The following is a 17,966-nucleotide window of genomic DNA, read 5'->3' as shown; positions in this document are numbered from 1 at the left end:
GTGGCACAGGTGGCTCCATAACAAGCCATACTTATCAAAATAAAAGAAATGGGAAAAAACAAGCAATATTCAGCAACACTTAACTAAGACTTTCCAAAGGGCTGGGACTTCTAAGGGGATAACAAAAGGAAAGTACAGTTATTACATCTGTCTTCTGATTCATTTTCAGTATATTTTGAAGTATGATTAATAGTTTTATAAATACTTTTCTCACTTCATCCATAGTGACAAAGAATTTCAAATTAATTCACAGTTTCTGACTCCATTCTTAATGGATTTTTAAAGTCCGTGGCCACAAATCAATCCACTGCAGATTCAAATCTGTGAACTATAATATAGTCTTTTATATCCAGAAAGGAATAGGAATGCAACACAATAAATGATGCTGTGAAATGTATTGGTGCCATTTACTCAGAACAAGAAAAGGAACATAGTCATCTCAAGATATTTAATTTTGAATACCGAAAGTAGTTACATTATTTTACTTGTCCTAGGCAACTAATAGGCTCTGAAATAACAACTTATCACATGCTAACTATACACTATGCATTTTAACTTAACATTTTAATTTTTTCACCAGATATTTGAGCCTTTAAAAGGGGCAAGATAAGATTAGAAATACTCAAGACATCAATCATTAGAGCTTCATGGAAGCTATACTCATAAACGAAGGTGATATTGTCCCTTGGAAAGCAAAAGAGTTGCAAAAACTGTCAACTGAAAAGCTTTTGAAGACTCACAAGTCAGAAAATTGCCAGGATCAAGGGCTGAAAAGTGTAAGAATAGACAAATAGATCAATGGCACAAAATGGAGAGACTTAGAATAATCCCAAATATAATTGGGAACATGAAATCTGACAGAGGAGGGAGGTAGATCAAATCAGTGAGAAAGGAAGACTCATTCAATAGAAGAGGCCAGGGACATCTGCTCTTCAGGTGGAAAATAATACAGCTAGATCCCCATATTTATACCATTTCCAGATGGATTAAAATTAGGAGCGGCAAATGCAAAGAACTTACCAAAAAAAAAAACCAGTAAGATATTTATTTTCTATTAGGCTGGGGCACACTTACTTAAGGCACAAAAAGTGCAAACCATCAAGGAGAACATCATCGTTTGTCTATATCAAAATGAAAACTTTGTGTATGAAAAAATACATCATAAACACAGTCAAATTATAAGCTGCTGACTAGGCAAATTATTTGTAACACTGTGAGAGAACTAAGGTTTAATAACAATGAAATTACAAGATGGCAGCAAAATATATAATGCTTTGTATATGCCAGACCGTTTCAAGTGCCTGACATACAAACTCATGTATTCTTTACAACAAATTTGTGGGTACTGTTATTCTTCCCACTTTTCAAAGGAAGTAATTTAATCACAGAAAAATTAAGTGACTTTTCCAAGGCTAATAATGTTAGTTAGTGGCAGAGTGGGATATATAAAGATGGATAAATAAAAACAACAACAAAAAATGAATAACCCAATAGAAAAAAAAGGCTATGGGCATGTAATTCGTGAAAAAAGGAACTTGAATGGCAAATAATACATTTGAAGACTGGCTCAATTTAACTGTTAGGGAGAAAATGCAAATTAGATCACTGAGATACAATTTAATATCCATTAAATTGGCAAAATTTAAAAAGTCTGGAAACATCAAGTGTTGGTAAAGATATAACAAATGTAAAGTTTTTGCATACAACTGACACCCAGGTGAGTTTAAAAAGTTTGAAACTCTCCAGCTCAAGAACTATACTTTGGAGATTTTGTCACATGCGGGAACAAAAAGTAATAAACACAGATATTCACTGAAGCACTGCATATGATAATTATAAATGTGAAAGACACAATTGTGCAAGTTTCAAAAGGATATATTCAACAAGAAAATGTACATCTAAATGACAAAAACATACAATACCACCATATGCTGTTTATGACGATATATATACAAGGCAAAGATTTTTGAAAACCCATAGTAATGATACACATGGACTTCAAGTTAGTAGTTATCTCTAAGAAGGGAAAAAGAAAAATGGGGGTTGAACTTTTTATTTATAAAGGAAAAACTTTATAGGAATTAAACATGGAAAAACATTAGCATCTGTTAAATGTGTACAATAGGCACATGGGAATAAGTTATATTGTTTTTAGTGTTTTTCTATATTTTCTAAATATTTAGATATTTCAAAATTAAATTTATTTTTCAAATTAATTATGCTGTAAAAATTTAAAGAAAAAGAGGTACTGTGAAAGCAAGAACCGTGAAAACATACATAGCCATGGAAGGGAGATGCTGTGCAGTGAATAGCGGGTTGAAGAATGATTTTATTTGAAGAGAGTCCTGTGGGTAGTAAGAGACAGAAGGAGAGAAAGAACCTTTCAAATTTGAGAAAGCAGAAATCACAAACTGCTGACCACTGGGCCCAGTATAGCCAGAAGACATGCATATTTAGTCAGCCCAGAAATAATCAAATCTGAATATTTTTATGTGAGGCATACAACTTTTATTTTCTTACTATCCCCACAAATCCCTCATGTCTTCCACCAGGCCATTTGTTTATTTATCTGGTTTATGAAAACTTCTGAGTTTGTAATCCCTGGAAAAGACTGAAATGAACAGAAAGATAAGGATTAGGTTTGGAATGCAAGAGAAATACCTCTTCATCAGAGGCAGTAGAGGAGAAAATGGGAAGAAGAGATGGAAACATTTGAAAAGAGAATTTAAGGAAGGTGAGATTTTGAATAAGAAGAAAGTTAAACATTAGAAAAGAGTGGGGAAACATCTGGATACACCTTTAAATGCCATATAGATGAGCCTTTCATATGACTTTATTGTTGAAAGCATCTTTACTCAATAGCTTTTCTAAATCTCTTGTATGATTTTTTTGCCTCCTGAAAACAGGATTGCCTTTTTGAAGCTTACCTCACGCTGCACGTGTGATGATCAGTATTATTTCCCTGCTTCTGGATTTCCTCCTTGATTATCTGTTGTATTAATATTAGTTCCTCTTGGGTTTCTCTGGGTAAAACCTTTCCTAATGTGGTCTGAAAATGGATCATGGCACTGGCCTCTCCCTTTCATTAATAAAAAAACTCTGTTTCAACAACCTTCTTGAATGTGTAAGAAGCTATCTTTCCAACAATTATAAAAAGATCCTAGCCATTTTCTCTTCAAGTCCATTCTCTTCCTTTTATCCATCTGGAACTTTAAAAACTTTCAGTTTTACACTGCCTAAAAGCATAGCACTAGTGTTCAAATGCTGAATAAGACTGCATCTCTGAAACATCTTAATAATTGATTGATTGAGTCCATTTTGTAAAATCCTCTCCTTTTCATTTTTTATCAGGAAAATAAAAATGGCTAGCCAATTTTATCCCAATGGAAGTGATAGATTTGCAATTTCAGTTGAACTCACTGGTCAATCCAATCAAATAAGTGGTTTTACTGTTTTTCTCTGGTGAATTAATTAGTTGTTTAATTGAACTAAACAGATTTATAGGTTTCCTGGGTATTGCATGAACAAAACCTAGTGAAAAATTAACACTTAAGGTATCGTTCACGGACAAATAATTTTTCGAGGTTGGTTTTACATTTGCAACTAAGTTTTGGCTAAGCTTATCTTTGTGAGGCTTTGTTTATAAAATCCAAGGCTAATAGATCCCAAAATGTGCTTGATAATTTTGAGGACTGGTCAAGAAGATTATTGTAAGGTGCAGGGTGATTTGGGTGGGGGGAGGGGTTGTTAGCAAGGACATTCATCAAAGGTTTGGTGGAAAAGGTGTTAAGTTTATTCATAAAGAAATGGACATACCTAGATCAAGATTTATAGAGATTTTATATGTACATACTTTTGCATTCAAAACACTGTACCAGGGACTACAGGGGCTCCAGTGATGAAAACGATAAAGTTCCTACTTTTCGGTGAGAATCCTAGTTAGGAAACTTTTGTCTTCTAGAAAAAGAATATACTGTACTGGCTCAAATAAATTTAAAAGAAAAATACATTTCCCATTCCCCATAAGTAGAATCTAGAAAGAACATATTTTGGGCATGATTTAGGTGTCTCAATTACAGCACTAAAGATATAATTCTATTGTTCACCCTGATATCCTCAACAGCAGATCTACCCTAAAGCAGGTTCATTTTTTGGTTATGAGGTGGCTGTCAGTGACAATTAGGACTATGAGCTCTCCTATCGATATCTAGTATGTGTGAGTGAAAGTGTAAACAAGAAAGGTAGAATTCAGGTGAGCTAGGGAGAGAGAGAAGGTGAGTGGAAAGAAAACAAGAACCACAAAAGTAGGTAGAAAAACTTTACCCTGGTTACAGAATATAAGCCTCTCTTTTTGGTTTCATGAGGCCATTTTAATAGATGCACTGGACTAAGAATAGATTCCAGAAAGAATGCTAGAGACTGGCTCAGAATAATCAATATTCCCATACCCATGCCAAAAAAATACGGATGTTTAGGGGAAGACTGGATAAAGTTTGCAGTTCTGTTAGGAAGTGGGAGTAGTAAATATGAATGTTGTATAAGCAACTGACAATATCTTCCACATTTATTTTGCAATTTATTTTTTGTGTAACGATAGAGAAAAAGGCAAGAAATACATATAACTATAAACTAAGACATAACATAGTAAATGTACAGCCTCAAAAATCAGTCAGAGTTGCTGTTAGAGTTGAAACTTGCCTTTTTTCCTTGAATTAAACTTTTACAATTCTGGATGAGTATGTCTTGATTTTCAGAAATTGTTACTTTGTGAGTGCTAGTTTTGTACAGATTCCTGAATTCCTCTGGAATCATGTTTTATTTTGGTTTCATTTCTGCATATCCTCACAAGGTCTGTTAACCTTTAAAATCCTATTGAAAAGTTGTCTCTGATTTATGGCCATTTTCCACAAAGAAGCAAAAGTTTCAATCACTACAGAGGAATTACCATATATTCAGTGAAGAGAGAATAATAAAAGTGCATTGAGATGTGGGTGTCAGGCAGTGAGCTAGAATTACCCATTGGCTACATGACTTGTTCCCACACATCAGCTTGTCTGTGTGCTCAATTTGAATATGTGCTTCAGCAAAATTTCAAATCAAAGCTTGCGATGGACTATCAGGGTCATCTGCAAACAGTCAAAACCACTTATATTAAATTCTTAAATGTCAAGGGTTTTCCATACAAATGTAAGCTATTAATACATTGTATGAAAGATATGTGAACCAATTATTATGGGAATTTATAGGAGGAAAATTCCTTTCCAGCAAAGAGTCATTAGAAATATTCATGCAAATTGTCAAATATTCAGGACAGATTTAGAAGTTTCTTTTGCATCTTCTCTGGTGATGATTTGATGTGGAGGACTAAAAAAAAAAATATTCAGCTGTATAATTTCTACATTAAGTCTAGAAAAGGAAGCAATTCTGGATCCTTGAAAAAGGAAAACGGGAATACATTCAACTATCTTTGTCTTGACAGGCACCTTTAACTATACTCCTAAAGGATTCTTTGAAAGTGCAAAGAACAAACGTGCTATCAAGAAAATAGGGAAACTATTTTCAAAAGAAGAAAATAAGCACATCAAATAGGTCACTTTACACAACAAATACCTTACAATATACAGAGTATGTGCCCAAATTACATGTAAGCAACAATTCTGAAAGGATGGAGAAGGAAAAAATGATTACCTAGAATGGTCTCACCTCTCTCCATGGCGCTGAAGGCCAGTAGCTGACATGTAAAGCCAAATATTGAGGACTTGCAGCTTAAACCCTTGATCCTGTTCATGCACAGTACAACTAACTTTATGCAGTGATCAAGATGGATGATTAACATGTCTAATGAAGCAGGTGTACTGTTAGTTCTAGAGAAGTATCAGATTAAGTTAGATGGCAAGCTAGTCACCAAAAGACGATTACTTAATAACTTTTTTTCTTTTTGAGACAAGGTCTCACTCTGTTGCTCAGGCTGGAGTACAGTGGCACAATCACAGCTCATCACAGCCTCAACCTGGGCTCAAGCGATTCTCTCACCTCAACCTCCTAAGTAGCTGGGACTACAGGTGCATGCCACCATGCCCAGCTAATTTTTGTATGTTTTGTAGAGATGCGGTTTCACCATGTTGCCCAGGCTGGTCTTGGATTACTTACTTTTTAAAGCCACTTTCACTCTTGCCTTACAAAGGGCTGTAAAACCTTACAATAACAAATTAACTTATATAATAATTAACTAGATTTGACTGGCTGTGTATAAAGATGTCTCATACATTCTAATAATTTGGGAGGGTGATTATAATAAAAATACATCCAGCTGCTTACCCAGAACATTCAGAAATGAAAGTTACTAAAGCCCAGTTGGCTGTAAATCCATGGAATGTAACTTCAATCTCCCTCACTAAAATATCTCCCCATGCTATCTGGAACTTATTACTTCATTCTATTTCACTAACACTCAAAACATATGAGAATATTCAGATAAAGTTATATCTTCTAAAATAAACAGAAGATACGAATGATTAAATACTCTTACCCTTGAGCTAATCAATTTAATGAGATAATGCTATCCCCACGGCCTAGTGGGGAGCATATCTGCATTGAGAGGATGATGATTTTGATGTGGATAAAGAGGACAGAACACTCCATACTTCAGGGGGAGCAAAATGGAATAGGTCAATAACTTAGGGAGAATTTTGGAGAATCTGTGGGTTCTTAGGATTTATGGACCATAAAAAAAGCGTATCAGATGGATTTCCAAGGGTCTCTTTTGCACACCGATTACTTAAGAAGCTAGTAGGCCCAAAGTGGGGACCCTTTTAAAGCTGATCCAGTGCCTTGCAAGTCATTGTTTCCTTCACTATTGTTAGCTACTTAAGAATTCACATATCCAAGCATCGTCATGATCATCACCAAAAACTTAACTCAGTGCCTACGATGTGCCAGGCAGTCTACAGATCACCTTACATGGATTGCTCAGTCTCCAAAACAGCGGTAGGTATACAATCCATGCTTTACAGACAAGAGAACTGAGTAATTTGTCAAATGCCACTTAACTTCAAGTAGAAGAACTAGGATGTGATCCCAGATTTTCTGACTTTAGAGACAATGTTCCTACTTCCTATTTGATCCGACCTTTTTACTGTATGGCTATAATTTTTGGTTCATCTTAATTACTTCTCTATCCTGAGGGCTTCTTCATTTCTTAAAATCATTAGTGCTTTCTGATCGCAACAATTTGTTTTCTATTGCCAAACTTTTCTGGGATTAACTTTATTTCATCTGGCTAATATTACAGTCATCTGCTGCTTCAACCTGTCTCCAGGGGCCTAGACTGACTTTGGACTATAGCAACAACTAAACCTTCAAGCCTTTGATCTGAGAGAGAATGCACCTAAATATGGAAAAAGAGAAAGAAAGAGGAGCTTGGCTAGGGCCAAAGACAATCTCCACTGATTTTTAAATGTTAAACCTTAACAGGTACAGATACAGAGGGATCTTTTATAGTCTCTGCTATACCCTGACCTTCAGGGGATTACTTAACTTCTCAGACAGAATCAGTTAACAAGTGATACTTGATGCCTACTCTGGACAAACTGGACATATTTCCAGCCTTCAGGGGCTCTGAAGTCTATAAAACTATGGTTAATAATCACACTCCTTCTGAGTTGTAAGAGCAAAAAATATCTAGCCTATGCTCATTAGTCAGTATTTGTTGAAATTCAGCTTGATTCCTCTGGGTAGAAATCAAATATTGTATATTCAAATTCAGTTAAGCTAAATCTTGCTTCTGCGCTGGCATTACTAATATTCTGAAGCCATGGAAACTTTAATCATTTGTTCTTGTCCTTACAAGCCCAAGCCTAAGTACAAAAGATGCTGTGCATAGGGGAATTGATTGAAGTATAAGATTGAGTTCCTGCTGATTGCTTTTCCTGTATACAGTTTATAGCTCTTCGTTGTCCTTTTTTCCCCTAGGGTAAGAGCAATTCCAACAAAAAAAAATGAAATGTAGTAACATTGGCAAGAATGCGCTTTCATTCTTTTTGGAAAAAATAACTTATATATTTGGCATCATAGTATGTTTCCAATTGCATGGAAAAAGACATCACTACTGGTAGCTTTAAGGTTTGCCTCCTGGTGGAATGGCATGAAGACAGAGATTTAACAGCATTCCAAAATTTAGGATTTTATGAGTAGTCCAGTGAGCCTAAGTGCATAAAAAATACTGAGAGTAGAGTATTTATTGGTGCAAAGAGTGTCATCTCAATTCCCTGAAAGACAGGATTTACCAAATATTAAATACAAAGGTGCAGCAAAAATATTTCAAATAGAAATCTACATTATGATTCTTTTGATTCTGAGTAACAAAGACACAATTCAAAATGACTTATATATAAGGAAATTTATTGACCTGTGTACCAAAATTATGTGAAGACAAATCTAGCTACAGGGATGGCTGGCTCCATGAATATTTTCAGGAGCCTATCTTTTCATCTTTGAGTATGTGTGTGTGTAAATAGATATGGACACTGTGTATCTAAAGAGAGACAGACATACAGTAATATACACAAATCTTAAATATACAATTTAATGCATTTCCATAAATGTATATAATTATTTACCCTACATGCCAATCAAGATAGTAAACTTTTATATCACCTGCAAAAGTTCTCTCATGCCTCACTTTCGTGGACAAATCCCTTTTAAATTATGTTGACCGAACAATATAAATTTCAAGCAAAGTTCAAGCTGCATTTACAAACCCCCTAAAGACTGCCTTTTTTACACTCCAAACATTTAAATGCCTTTTCTAGTGTTTAATTAACCAACATTAATGAGTTACTAATTTATTTAACCCAAGTGCATGTATGCTTTATAATCTCATTAAACTGTTACCAGTTTTGCAAGTTTGCCAGTGAGATAATAAAAGGCTAATAAAGGGGCATTTTGATGTCTAAAGATATTTGATATTTCTGACCACATTTTTTATTTTAACCATGGTTTGCATTTTCTAAACCTGCTGTTGGTATTTTACTGAAGATTAATTGTCTATCGATTTTATGTAAATAGGATAGCTAAGATTCCTGTGCATATTCATTCATAAATTAAAAACAATGCTTTCTACCAGTTAGCTCTGTAAAAGGGAAATAGACCTTGACTAGACATAATGAGGCATTTGTGTTCACCATAACTGTAATTTACTATTAGTGTTTGAAGAGTCATCAGTTCTCATTTACTCTGCTAAGTGACAATAAGTGAGGCTAAAGTAAATTCCTATCAACACTCCTGGGTCACCTTAGTGAATTCATGGAGCATACCATAACATTATTTGAAACAACTGAAATTTTTGGTTCTACTGCCCAATAGCACAAACCACTAGTTTGATCTGTCATCTTGTATATCCAGTGACACTTAGAGTGCACATCCTCAGGAAGGGTGAACGTGAGAGCAGTCGTGGCTATATGTTAGATCGTATGTACTCTTACTTAACACACAATGCTCAAGGCGACCCATGTGTTGAGAATGGTTGCAGAGTCAAATATGAATTGCTTGCTATTTTTAGATGTTTGAGTAAAAGTATTCAGTAAAAGGCAACTCTGTGGGACATTTAAATCCCAGATTGTAATTATACATAAATACATGTGTAAACATTTTCCCCCTAAATCTAGTAATATAGCAAAAAATCAATAACAATGCACTTTTTTTAAGTTAGCATAATACTTAGTTTATCTGGAGAGTAAATTTTAGAAAACTACAACCATACAAAATGTAATAGAAAAATCAACTAAAAATATATTGATGCTAACAGTTTTCAAATAATGTCACTTCTGCCCTAATAGCTTTTAGAGCACACAGATACAGCAGATACTGGGTCTGTGTAATTTTACCTTCCTGCCCTTCAACCTGAACACTTCTGTTTTTAACTAACATATTATCTGAGGTTCTGTTGTGAGAGAGAAAAAAAGAGAATAGGTCACTGGCTTATGCCATATGTCACAAAGCCAGTGTACCAAATCTAATTTGTTCCTTAAGGGAGGCTCCAAAACTTTAGTAATATGCAGGTATAATAAACTTGATTGGTTAGTGTCTTAAATTCAGGGATTAGAAGTAAAAAACAATGAGATGGGGTGGCAAAAGAATGATAGTAGGCATATTTACTACAATTTTTAAAAAATCAATGATACATAGCTACAATAATGAAAACAATATACTACTGGCATAGGGTAGGCATACAGGCCAATGTTATAAAATTGAGAGTTCAGAAATACGCCCATTCTTACTTTCAACAAAGTTACCAAGCTCATTCAATGGGTAAAGATGAGTTTCTTCAAAAGATTATGCTGGGACAAATGAATTTCACCTTGTAAGAAAATGCAATTCAACACCTACCTCAATATGATTTTTGTATAGCCCATTTAAGTTATACATAAACCAATGCAGAGTGTATCAATGACCTAAATATAAGAGCTAAACCCCTTATAAAAAGACATAGAGTTAAATATCAATAACTTTTGGCAATGGATTCTTAGATATACCACCAAAAGCATTAAAGACAAAAGAAAAAAATAGACGTTAGATCTCGTTAGTATTAAAAACTTTTTATATCAAAGGACATTATCAAGAAAGTGAAAAGATAACCCACTGATTGGGAGAAAATACTGGTAAATCATGTGATAAGGTTTAATATCCAGAATATATAAAGAATGTAATGCAACAACAAAGAGACAAATTAATTCAAAAGTGGGCAAAGGGGAGGGGCTTCAAGATGACTGACTAGAAGCATCTGGTACCAGCTTCCTCCATAAAGAAGAAACAAAACAGTGAGTAGATAATGACACGTTGAGTAGATTATCTGACAGAAAACACTGGAATTCAACAGAGAAGCAGCAGGAAACACCTAAAGCAAGGAAAAAGGGGGAAGCAAGGCAGCCTGCTCAGGGATTAGCTGGGTGCCTGGAGAGGCTCTCCTATATGGAGAAAGGATAAGTGAGGACCCCCAGCAGTCCACATTTCCATAGTAAACTCCTATATCCTAGTTATAGGAAAGCCCTTAGACCTTTGTGGGCCCCCAAACTAAGATAAGGAGTTTCCTGGAGACTGTGTGAAGGCATTGCTTCAGAGAGAGGCAGCTCATGCTGGGTCCCACACACCTCCAACCCCTAGAAGCTAGAGCAAGGCACCATTTTGACAATCCATTCCACACCCCTGCTCAACATCCCCTGCATCTTTATATTTCTGGAGCCCCATTGATATTCCCTGACCACAGACACTGCATGGCTGGCTGCTGCCTCCAGGGTTGAAGTAGGTGCCATTGGCAAAGACCTTGCTACCCCCAAAAGTCATATGCATTTTCACAGGCCCTTAGGACAAACTCCCTTGCACACACCGTTGGGGGGCCCAAAGACAGATCTGCCCAGCCCAGCTCAGCCTCCCCCAGTGCCCAGGCATGCCATCTTGGGACCTGATGACCACTGAGCCCAGTCCATCAATGTTGGCACCTAAGCACTCTTCCCAGGGACCTGAGGTCGGCCCACCCAACTTGCTACTACCAGTAGAGCTGACATCCACTTGCATCCACCATCTGCAGGCATGGTGATTGTCCTGCTCAGCCTGTTGCAGCCACCACCAACACCAGTGAGAATTACTTTGGACCCAGAGGTTTGTCTCATCACTGCTACTGCCATTCTTCATGACATGCCCACCTACCAGGGAACTGAGTACCCATACACTCACCCAGCCCATTGTTGTTTCTATTGGCATCTAAGTGAACAACTTGGAGGCCCAAGGCAGTGCTTAGACTGCCACTGCCACCACTGGGGCTCAAGGACATGTCCACCTGATGTCTCCATCCCCAGCAAAACTTGACCACAGTCTTCATTAACAATTGCACCCTAAGCCACTGAAGAAATCACAGATACCACTGATACTGTTTACAGCCAAAGGAATCATTCAAAGACTACACTATTGCATGTATGCAGAATCAAAACTAAAGTGCCCTACTTAACTAATGCCATAAACAAATATTCAGAGAAAAGTCCTCCCATATAAGAGCAAATTCAAAATTCGGAAGAAGTGATAATTATACCAGATGTTCAGATATAACTATACGAACACAAGAAACATAAAAAATTAAAATAAATATGACACTTCCAAAGGAACATGATGATTTTCCAGCAGAAGATTCCAATAAAAAAGAAATCTATGAAATCCTGGAAATAGAATTCATTATCATGATATTAAGTAAGCTCAGCAAGACACAACAGAACTCAGACAAATCATACAAAGAAATCAGAAAAACAATTTAGGATATGAATAAGAAATTTATCCAAGAGATAAAAGAACTAAATAGAAATTCTGGAACTAAAGAATGTATTCAATGAACTACACAATACATCAGAAATCTTCAACAATAAAATAGATCAAGCAGATGAAAGAGTTTCAGAACTTGTAGACAGGTCTTTTGAAATAACCCCACCGGAAAAAAATAATAATGAAAAAATAAAAAAGAATGAACAAAGTCTACGTGACATAGGTGAACATCATAAAGTGACCAAATATTCAGATTTTCAGTGTTCCAGAAGGTAAAGAGAAAATGAAAGGGATAACAAAACAAATTAAATAGTATCTGAAAACTTCCCAAGTCTATCAAGAGATTTAGACATCTAGATATGGAAAGCTCAGAGATTCCACACAGATAGTATGCTAAAAGATCTTCTGCATGGCACATTAAACTCAAACTGTCAAAAGTCAAGGACAAAGAGATAATTCTAAAAAGAGGAAGAGAAAAGCATCTAGTCACTTATAACGATAGTCCCACAGACTAGCAGTGAATTTCTCAGCAGAAACCCAAAGAGAGAATAGGGTGATATATTTAAACTGTTAAAAGAAAAAAAAAAAACCATACCTGCCAACCAGTAGATTATACCCAGCAAAGTTATCCTTCCATAAATTAAGGAAAAATAAAGTATTCCTCAGACAAGCAAAAGCTGTGGGAATTTATCACCACTAGACTGGCCCTCCAAGAAATGCTTAAAGGATTTCTATACCTGGAAGCAAAAGAACTATATCTACTAAAATGAATACACAGGAAAATAGAAAACCCACTGGTAAAGCTAACATACAAATAAGGAAGGGAAAGAACACAAATGTTACCACTACAGAAAACCACCAAACCCAAATGATAAACAGTAAGACAGAAAGAAAGGAAAAAGAGTATGTCCTCCAAATCAATTAATAAAAATGACAAAAATAAACACATATCAATAGTCTCTTAAATATAAATGCATTAATCTAACTTTCCTCTTAAAAGACATAGACTGGCTGAATGGATTTAAAAAAATGACCCAACTACATGCTACCTACAAGAAACTTATCTCACCTGTAAAGACACATATAGACTGAAAGTAAAGGGATGGAAAAAGATATTCCATGCAAATAGAAACCAAAAGCAAGCAGGAGTTCTTATAGTTATCTCAGATAAATCAGACTTTAAGCCAACAATAGCAAAAAGAAAAAAAGAAAGGCATTATGTAATCATAAAGGGATGAAGTCAGCAAGAGGATATAACAATTCTAAATCTATATGAACACAATACTGGAGCATCCACACATGTTGAGCATATATTATTGGATCTAAAGGGAGAGATCAACTCCAATACAATAATAGTTGGGAGCTTGAACACCCAACTCCCATCATTAGACAGAAAATTAACAAAGAAACATTAAAATGCACATTAGACCAAATGGACCTAATGGACATTTACAGAGCATTTCCTCTGACATCTACAAAATACACATTCTTCTCATCAGCACATGGAACACTCCAGAATAGACAACATGTTAAGATAGACCATATGTTAGGACACACAACTACTCCTATTAAACATAATACTGGAAGTCCTAGCCAGAGCAATAAGGTGAGAGAAAGAAATAAAAGGCATCCAAATTGGAAAGGAGGAATTCAAATTGTCCCTCTTTGCAGATGATATGATCTTATATCTAGAAAAACCTGAAGACTTTACCAAAAAAACTCTTAGATCTGATAAATAGATTCAGGAAAGTTGCAGAATACAAAACCAACATACAAAAAATAGCATTTATACAATAATGAACTAGCTGAGAAAAAAATCAAGAATACAGTGTCACTTACAACAGCTACAAAAAACCATGAAACCAAGGAAGTGAAAAACCTCTACATGGAAAACTACAAAACACTGATGAAAGAAACTAATGAAGACTCAAATAAGTGTAAAGTCATCCCATGCATTAGAAAAACAAATATCATTAAGATGAATATATTGCCCACGACACTCAACAGATTCAATGCAATCCCTATCGAAATACAGTCATTTTCATAGAAGTAGAAAAAAAATCCTAAAATACATATGGAACCAAAAAAACAGCTTGAAGAGCCAAAGCAATCCTGAGCAAAATGAGCAAAGGTGGAGGTGTCACACTACCTGACTACAAAATATATTACAAGTCTATAGTAACCCAAACAACGTGGTATTAGCATAAAAACAGACACATAGACCAATGGAATAGAATAGAGAACTCAGAAATAGAGCCACATATTTACAATCAGCTGACTTTTTACAAAGGCACCAACAGCATATATTGGTGAAAGAACACCCTTTTCAATAAATGTTCTGGGAAAAATGGATATTCATATGCAGAAGAATGAAACTGGACTCCTACCTATCACTACATTTTAAAAAATCAACACAAGGCAATTAAATACTAAAACACACAATCTAAAACTATACAATTACTGGAAGAGAACATAGAGGAAACACTTTAGGACATTCATCTAGTCAAAGATTTTATGGCTAAGACCTCAAAAGCACAGGCAACAAAAACAAAGATAGAAAAATAGGACTACATTAAAGAGCTTCTGCACAACAAAAGGAACAATAAACACTGAAGAAATAAACACTGAATGGGAGAAAATATTTGCAAATAAATCATCTAATGAGGGACTAATATCCAGAATATACACATAATTCAATCAACTCAACAGTAAAAGAACAAATAATTCCATTAAAAAGTAGGCAAAGGAAATAATAGGCATTTATCAAAAGAAGACACACAGATAGGCAAAAGGTATATGAAAAAATGTTCACCATCACTAATCATCAGGAAAATGCAAATCAAAACATCATATAAAATTAGATATCATCTTACCCCAGTTAGAATGGCTAATATTAAAATGACAAAAAAATAACAAATCTTAGTAAGGATGCAGAGAAAAGGGAATTTATACACTGCTGGTGGGAATGTAAATTAGTACAACCACCATGGAATCCAGTATGGAGAGTTATCAAAAAAAAAAAAACCAAAAAACTAAAAATAGAAATACCGTATGATCCAGCAATCCTACTGTTATTTATCCAAAGGAAAACAAATCAGTCTATCAAAGGGATGACTGTATTCCCATGTTTATTCACATGCAGCACTATTCACGTAGCAAAGGTATGGAATCAACCTAAGTGTCCATCAAGAGACTAATGGGTAAAGAAAATGTGGTGTATATAGGCCGGGCTCGGTGGCTCATGCCTGTAATCCCAGCACTTTGGGAGGCCGAGACAGGTGGATCACGAGGTCAGGAGATCGAGACCATCCTGGCTAACACAGTGAAACCCCGTCTCTACTAAAAATACAAAAAAATTAGCCAGGCGTGGTGGCGGGCACCTGTAGTCCCAGCTACTTGGGAGGCTGAGGCAGGAGCATGGCGTGAACCTGGGAGGCGGAGTTTGCAGTGAGCTGAGATCGCGCCACTGCACTCCAGCCTGGGTGACAGAGCGAGACTCTGTCTCAAAAAAAAAAAAAAGAAAAAAGAAAAAAGAAAATGTGATAGATAGATAGATAGATAGATACTATTCAGCCAAAAAAAAAGTGAAATCATGACATTTGCAGCAACATGGATGTAACTGTTAAGTGAAATAAGTCAGTCAGGCACAGAAAGGCAAATATCCCATGTTATTCCTCATATGTGGGAGCTAAAAAAAGTTGATTTCATGGAGGTAGAGAATAGAATGAGAGATACTAGAGACTGAGAAGGATATGTGAGTATGTGTATAAGCAAAAGGGATAAATAAAGGTTGGTTAATGGCTACAAACATACAGTTAGATAGAAGGAATACGTCTTAATATTTGATAGCAGAGTAGAGAGACTATAATTAACAATGTATCACATATTTAAAATTAGCTAGAAGAGAGCACATGAAATGTTTCCAACAAAGAAATGACAAACACTCAAGTGATGGACACTGTGAATAACCTGACTTGATCATTACATAGTCTATGAATATAATCGAGTATTACATGTACCCATAAACATGTACAAAAATTATATATCAACAAAAAAGTGTGCAAAGGACTTGAGTAGACATTTCTCTAAGGAAGATAGACAAATTACCAATAATCACTTGAAAAGATGCTCAGCCCTATTAGTCATTAAGGAAATGCAAATCAAAATCACACTGAGATACCATACCTACTAGGATGTCCATAGTCAAAAAAAAAGGAAACAAGTATTGGCAAGGATATGAAGAAATTAGAACCATAGTACATTTCTGGTAAGAACGTGGAATTGTGTAGCTGCTGTGGGAAATTATATAGCAGTTCCTCAAAAAGTTAAAATTACCAGGCCGGACACAGTGGCTCACACCTGTAATCCCAGCACTTTGGGAGGCCAAGGAGGGTGTATTGCTTGAGTTCAGGAGTTTGAGACCAGCCTGGGCAACATGGCAAAACCCTGTCTTTACAAAACATACAAAAATTAGCCAGGCATGGTGGCGTGTCTCTAGTCCCAGCTACTCAGGAGGCTAAGATGGGAGGTTTGCTTGAGCCTGGGAGGTGGGGGTTGCCCTGAGCCAAGATGCCACTGCAGTCCAGCCTTGGCAAGAGAGCCAAACCCTGACTCAAAAAATAAAATAAAACAATAAAAAATAAAATTACCATATGATCCAGTTATTTCACTCAGGTATATACTCAAAAGCATTGAAAACAGGGATGCGCAGTCATGGTCATAGCGGCACTATTCATAATAGCTGAAAGGTGGAAACAACCCAAGTGTTCATCAACAGATGAATGGATAAACAAAATATGGTATATACGCACAATGGTGTATCATCCACTCTTAAAAAGGAATTAAATTCTAATATATGCTACAACATGGATGAACCTGGAAAACATTATGCTAAGTAATGTAAGGCAAAGGACAAATAGTGTATAAATTCACTCATATGAAATACCAGTGCTAGGAAAATTCATAGAGATAGAAAACAGATTAGATATTAGCAGGTTTTGGGGGTAGGGTAATGGGAAATTATTACTTAATGGGTACAGAGTTTCTGTTTGGAGTAATTAAAAAGATTGGAATAGCGATGATGGTTGTACAATTTGATGCTATTCAAATCTTTTTCATTAATGCCACTGAATTGTACACTTACAATGGTAAAAATGATTCCAACTGCTCTACATCCTCAACAACACTTGGCACACTACTGGTGAGAATATAAAATGATTTCACCTCCCATGGACAACAATATGGAGGTCTCTCAAAAATTTAAAAATAGAACTGCCATATGATCCAGCAATCCCACTTGTGAGTATGTATCCAAAGGAAAAGAAATCAAGATCTTAAAGAGATATCAGCACTCCCATGTTGACTGCAGCACTATCCACAACAGCCAAGATACGGAAATAACCTAAATGTCCTTCAACATGTGATTAAAGAAAATGTGATATATGCACACGACAGAATTTATTCATCCTTAAATACTAAGGAAGTTCTGCCATTCACAACACCATGGATGAATCTTGATGACATGCTAAGTGAAATAAGCCAGGAACAGAAAGACAAATATTCCATGATTCTACTTACATGAGGCATCCAAAATAGTCAAATTCACAGAATCAAAGGGTGGAATGAAGGTTGCCAAGGGCTAGGTGGTGAGGGAGAAGATA

The sequence above is a fragment of the Symphalangus syndactylus genome, chromosome 21 (genome assembly GCF_028878055.3).
Source record: "Symphalangus syndactylus isolate Jambi chromosome 21, NHGRI_mSymSyn1-v2.1_pri, whole genome shotgun sequence".
NCBI classification, from domain to species: Eukaryota; Metazoa; Chordata; class Mammalia; order Primates; family Hylobatidae; genus Symphalangus; species Symphalangus syndactylus.
The sequence above is the reverse complement of the archived record's forward strand: the minus strand, read 5'-3'. Positions refer to the sequence as shown.